Source organism: Pinus tabuliformis, chromosome 7, assembly GCF_031772625.1.
Source record: "Pinus tabuliformis cultivar Carrire ecotype Pingquan chromosome 7, CPIR1, whole genome shotgun sequence".
NCBI lineage: Eukaryota > Viridiplantae > Streptophyta > Pinopsida > Pinales > Pinaceae > Pinus > Pinus tabuliformis.
Window position 1 is genome coordinate 1269842114 of NC_142293.1, and position 6877 is coordinate 1269848990.

The 6877-nt window shown below is 41.7% G+C and overlaps 1 pseudogene; it reads left to right on the top strand.

Annotated features, from left to right (window-relative positions):
• Window positions 1-4627: 4627 nt before the first annotated feature.
• On the top strand, window positions 4628-6533 carry LOC149252067 (cytochrome P450 750A1 pseudogene; annotated as a pseudogene).
• The last annotated feature ends 344 nt before the right edge of the window (window positions 6534-6877 follow it).

Consider the following 6877-nt stretch of genomic DNA (forward strand, 5'->3'; position numbering starts at 1 on the left):
AACCATGTTCAACCATGGTCGAATTTTGCATTCTGACAAAGATTGTCTCAATATGGAAATCAACCATAGTCTACCATGGTCCAATGTCGCTTTCTAACAAATACTATCTCGATATGAAATTCAATCATGGTCAATCATGGTCCAACATCACATTGTGACAAGGATTGTCTCAATATGGAAATCAACCATGGACAACCATGTTTATTTAAGGTTTTATAATATTTATGTTAGGGTTTGATACCTTGGTTTTATAATTTTTATCCCTTGGTTTATAATATCCATCCCTTCGGTTTGTTGATCTAAGGGTTCATATTCTTAGGGTTTAATATTATCCGCTTAGGTTTAAATGAATAATAATAAATTATTATCATTATTATTAACCATGGTCAACAATGTTTATTTTAGGATTTGTATACCTTGGGTTTATAACTTTTATCCCTTAGGTTTATTATTCCCCTGGGTTTATAATATCAATCCCTTGGGTTTATTGATCTAAGGGTTCATATTCCTAGGGTTTAATATTATTCAACAATGGCCAACCTTAATCAACCATGTTCAGCCATGGTCCAACTTTGCATTGTGACAAGGACTGTCTTAATATGAAAATCAACCGTGCTCAACCATGTCTATTTTAGTATTTTTAATACGTGTCTTAGGGTTTATATACCTTGGGTTTATAATATTAGTCCCTTGGGTTTAATATTATTCCCTTGGGTTCATAATCCCTTCGGGTTTTACTATAAATCCCTTGGGTTTCTTATTCCTCTGGGTTTATAATATCAATCCCTTGGGTTTATTATTCCCTTAGGTTTATAATATAAATCATGATCAACCATTTCTAATCATAGCCAACCATGGTCAACCATGGTTGAATGTCACAATGTGACAAGGATTGTCTCACCATGAAAATAAACCATGTTTATTTTAGTGTTTGTAATATTTATATTAGGGTTTATATACCTTGGGTTTATAATATTAGTCCCTTGGGTTTAATATTATTCCCTTGGGTTCATTATCCCTTGGGGTTTTAGTATTAACCCCTTTGGTTTATTTTTCCCTTAGGTTCATAATATCAATCCCTTTGGTTTATTATTAACTTGGGTTTATAATATCAACCATCGTAAACCATGGTCAACCATAACCAACCAGATCAATCATGGTCAAATGTCATAGTGTGACAAAAATTGTCTCCATATAAAAATCATGGAAAATCATGGTCAACCATGGTAAGCCATGGTTGATCATGATCAACCATGTTTTATAGAATCAAACATGGTCAATTGCGGTCAACCATGGTCAAATGTCACATTGTGACAAAGTTTGTCATGATATGAAAATGAACCATGATCAACCATGGTCTAATGTTGAATTGTGACAAAGATTATCATGATATGAAAATCAATCATGGTCCAACATCACATTGTGATAAGGATTGTCTCAATATGAAAATCAGCCATGGTCAACCATGTTTATTTTAGTGTTTATAATATTTATCTTAGTGTTGATATACGTTGGGTTTATAATATTAGTCCCTAGGGTTTAATATTATTCCTTTAGGTTCATAATTCCTTGGGGTTTTTGTATTAATCCCTTGGGTTTACAATTTCTTTTTTAATCCTTCTTTGTGCCAGCCTATCAGAATGCCTGCTTGATTTATTCCCTACTTGGTATTAGTCATTTATGTGTGTTCAATGGCAGAGGGAGGAAATATGTGCTAAGTCTAATCTAGTTTATGAGTGTGTGGGGACATCAAAGTTATATCACCTACCCTACTTTTTACGATGGAGTTTCAGGACCTAGAACCTGGATGTATTATTGTGACCATGACCCCCTTTTTTCTCATGTTTGTTTACTTTTATCACTTGCTAGTTCAGTAGTGCAGACATTGGTGGACGAGGGAACTCACATAGAGGAGCCTCATGATGAAGTAAGTACTATTGATACTTGTGTTTCAGTGAGACTTTTGGAAGATGAACCATATGCAGGGAAGAGCAAAATCAGTTTGCCGAAGCAAGGGAGGATCTTACCATGGATGTCTACGATGAGACCTTGTATGGAGAAGCAAGGATCATTGACTATTGCAGGAGTTTTTGGGGTTGTTTGTGACCTTATGGTAGAAGGTACAAAGGCCCGTGATAAGGGAGGAACATGATTATTGTTGTGAAAGAATGGGTCATGCTTTAGCAACATGGAGAATTGGCTAAGTGCCTGGCACGACTCATGGACAGATTGGAGAAGGGCACACACTTGAGTATGGTGATACTTGGGTGGAATTCTCATGGCCGAGACCAAGAGGAAGTCTTGGTGGGACCTTCAATAGGGGAGCCATGGTGGAAGAGACTCATATGATGATGATATGGTTGGGTGACCGAGTTCACTAGACCAAGATTTGCAGACTTGGATGAGGATGATCGATTGTTGTGATGGGTCTACTTAGTTGGACAACATGGGAAACTTGAGTCATGGACATCAGGTTGGAGACATGGAGCATAGTAGTCTTATGCAGGGACATTATGCAGGAGCACTTATAGAGGTGTTACTTATGGGCATCCAATGAGGAGTGCCAAGGCAGGGATGTTATGCGGATGGATTTGCTGATGTGAGATGGAGATGTTTTACTTATGAAGCTGATGGGGATGTTGTGCAGTTGTGTACAACAAGGCCTTGGACTTGGTTGGATTTGTGAGCAAACTATGGAGCATTCCTACTACATGGAGAGCTGAGGCATCTTGCAGAGACCTTTGGGCTGAGACATGTATGCATGCTAAAGTTCTGGTTGGAGATGACTCATGGAGCTCATGATGACATGAGGTTGTGACTTTCAGGGACTTCATATTATGGTGGGCTTAGAGGATCTGATGCATTGAGGAGCTGAGGTCATAGACTTTGATGTAGGATGGGGTGCACACTTTTGAGTACATGTATGGGTGTGCTTGAAAGAGTGACTTGATGAGGAGGATCAATATGAGACACTTTGGAGTGATGGAGTTTCAACAATGATGATGCCTTGGTGACAACACTTGGGCATGGGTTGAGACGAGACTTGACCACTTTTTACACATGGATGGATGAGACAAGTGTATACTTGTTTCTATGGGAGACTTGAGGGATGGCATGTTGCAGATATGATGAAGGGTTCCTTCATGAACCTGCATGGGGCACATCGAGAGTCGGAAGATGGTCTCTTCATTTTGAGGAGATGAATGTTTTGCAGATGGATGATGATGTTGGATAGATGCAGCTGATTTCATGCAGCACATTGATACCAAACATCATGGACAACATGTTGCAGATGAGATGAAGACTACTTCATGGACTTGGACATGGCTTAGATGGAGATGGAATCTTGATCAAGTTGATGATGTGACATGATGTTCTAAGAAAAGACTGATGATGGCATGAGAATTTGCATTCTCATGGTTTGAGTGTGATAGTTGGATTAGCTACCCAACTAGCTCAAATTATGGGGCTCGAGCAGTGTACAGAGATGTGTTGGAGTATCATGGTAGCAGTACACACGATGAAGATACATGATGAGATTGGCACGATATGTTGCAGTAAGCATGTAGCTTCAGCTGGAGGGGCCAACCTTCCATAGGGGAAGCAGCATGTGGAGATTGCGACGGATGTGTTGATGATCATCGATTGAGGAGACTTTTTGATGTATGACATACCGGTGGATTATATGCCTTGGTATGGGTATCTTGGTGACAGATGGTTGCTGGGATGAGAGATTGTCGAGGATGACAATGATTTCAAGTGGGGGAGAATGTAAGGGCCACGAGCTACAGGTGGAAATGCACGAGAGAAGAGCTGTGGCACGGTGGACAAAATGTGACTAAGTATGGAGAGTTGGTTTAGTTAGATCGTAGAGGAGGTCTCGGTTGGGGGTGCCCAGCTGACCACCGGACGTGCAGATGAGGCAAGTTTGGGGTGAGCTGACTCGTTTGATGGAGAAGTATGGTGGTCGGCCAACAAGTGAATGTGATGGTTCAAAGGGTGGCGAACCATATATATACTTGGAACTTGGCATGGAGCTAAGGTAAGAAACAACAACGAATTCAAGTCTTCCAATGGAGAAGTGCGAAGTTGGTGAATAGAAACGGGCGAAGGTGCAGGTGGACGGCATGCAGGGCCAAAGCACCCGAGCCAAGGAAAAGAGGTCTTTTGAGGGCGCCGTGCAAAGGTCGTTCGAAGGCATCATTGAGAGGGTCGTTCGAGGGCATCATGCAGGGTGGTCATTCGAGGGCGTCATTCAGCAAATCATTCGGGTGGTTGAACGACCGTGCAGAGGAATCATTCAGGAGGTTGAACGGTCTTGCAGGGAGGTCGTTTGTGAGGCTGAATGTTTGGGTAGAAAGTCGTTCGGAGGGTCGAACGACTGTGTGGAGGTCGTGTAGGAAATCATTCGAAGATCCGTTCAGAGGGTCGTTCGAGGGCGTGCGAGGGCGTGGCAGGGCGTTCACCTGAACGACCTGAGTTGGTTGAACGGTGAACCGGGTGAAGTCTTGATTAGGTGACACAGTGAACGAATCGTCGGTGGAGGCTTCGCGAGTTGGGCATTCGGTGGGAGCGCCTGACGAGTTCAACGAGTTGGACGAGTTAAACGACGTGCATTAGGGTGAACATGTGGAGGCGAAGGAGGAGTTGGGCAGAGTTTTTCGGACAACCGTGTGGGCGTGCCGACGAGCTGGTTGCACGTGTTGTGCTGGTGAATGTAAAAATATTCTAAGTGTAAATTTGGGGTTTCCTCAAGATTGTAACTTACATATATATTGATATTTTGGGCAGACTCATTTTAGGGAGTTTCCCCTCCCAGTTATACTGTTGTGCATTTGTGTTAATTCTGATGAATGTTTAACTGCTGCGTTATAATGAATGAAAGTACTTGGTAAAAGAAAAATAAAATAAGTATAGAAAGTAGGCGTAGTCCATGATTGCAAGTATTGGTGAAAAGAAAGTGGTCGGTGGTGCCACACCTCCTATAGTGCGGTTGGAAGAGTACCGCCTGTGTAGGGGCGTGACACCCTGCATGGCCCATTATCGGAAACCTCCACCAATTAGTACTCCCTTCTCACCGTTCTCTTAGAGGCCTTGCTCACAAATATGGTCCCATTCTCTTTCTGCGCTTAGGCTCTATCGCTACCATCGTCATTTCTTCTTCTGAGATGGCCAAAGAGTTTCTCAAAATTCATGACTTGATTTTAGCCATTCGACCTCCAACAACTGCTGGGAGATTAATGATTTACAATTCTGAAGATGTGGCCTTCGCTCCCTATGGAGATCACTGGAGGCAAGTGAGAAAGATATGCGTGTTAGAACTGCTGACTGCCAAAAGAATCGAGTCCTTCAAGGGTGTGTGAGAGGAAGAGGTGTCTGGGATGATCCATTTGATATGGGAGAAGAGTAAGAAGGGAAGGATGGGCGTGAATGTGAGCATGGAAATCTCTACTCTCACCTCCAATATTGTTTGGCGAATACTAGCAAATTGAAAATTTTTTGACGATGAGTTGGGTGGTGATTTCAAAGGGTTTAAAGAGCTCTTGGTAGAGTGGACAACTACGATAGCAGAATCCAACATTGGAGACTTCTTTCCGTATTTGGATTGGCTTGATTTTCAAGGTATCAATTGACGCATGTTAGCAGAGAAAATAATAGACGACCATGTTAATCTCAATGATTTCAATGTCCAGAAAGACAAAGACGCAGAGCCTCATGTTGAAGACTTCGTGGATGTGCTGCTCTGCATTGCTAAGACGGACACCAGAATTACATGGGAAACCATCAAGGCTCTTGTGCTTGTAAGGCCCTTGGATCTCTTTCATTCTCTATTATTTATGACCCTCCATCTTGAACTTCTGTCAACCATCATTTTTCCATTAATTGCTTCTGTATCTTTCTAGGACATGTTCTCGGGTGGGGTGGAGACATCATCAACTATGTTAGAATGGACAATGACTGAGCTGCTCAGGCATTCCCAAGTAATGAAGAAATTGCAGCAAGAAATCGAATCGGTCATTGGCCAACATGATAATGTAAAGGAGTCGAATCTAGAAAGCATGAAATATCTACACTGTGTGGTGAAAGAGACTCTAAGACTATACCCAACAGTGCCATTAGCGGTTCCTCATGAATATTTGGAGGTTGTGACCATACGAGGATACTCCATACCTAAGAAAACAATGGTCATGGTAAATGTGTGGGCTATTGGAAGGGATCCCAATGTGTGGGGCGCATATGCTTCAGAATTCAAGCCAGAAAGATTCATGGAATACGAACATATCAATTTAGCAGATCAATCAAACTTTAGTATGATACCGTTTGGGGCAGGAAGGAGAGGATTCCCAAGGGCTTCCATGGCTATTCCTACAATTGAGCTTGCATTGGCTCAGTTGTTGCACACTTTTGATTGGAAAGTTGAAGGCGATCCCTCAAAGCTGGATATGAAAGAAGCGTGCAGAGTGACGATCCCAAGACAAGTACTGATCTATGCTTATCCAATGCCGAGGTATGCTTTCCATTGTAAACCGTAGGAGGAGACAAGGGAAAGTTTCTCTTTATCTGCAATGTCGTTACCACTGTATAGCGCTTGATTATAGTGCCTACATTTATATCTCTGTAAATCTAATTACATCGAGTTTATTACAAATGCTAGCATTATTTTTATGTCTGGTTTACCATAAACAAAAGCTGCAGGCAGTTGGAGTCTCGGCCTGGTATGAAAACAATTAATAAAACATATGGTGTAATGTAACACCCAATGACGTACCAACAGTGATTTTATAAGTTTTACTTATTACTCCCAAATTTTATTTTCATATTACTTGAAGTGTTTAAACTAACTAATGGGCTGCAAAGCCACAACATATGATGTTAA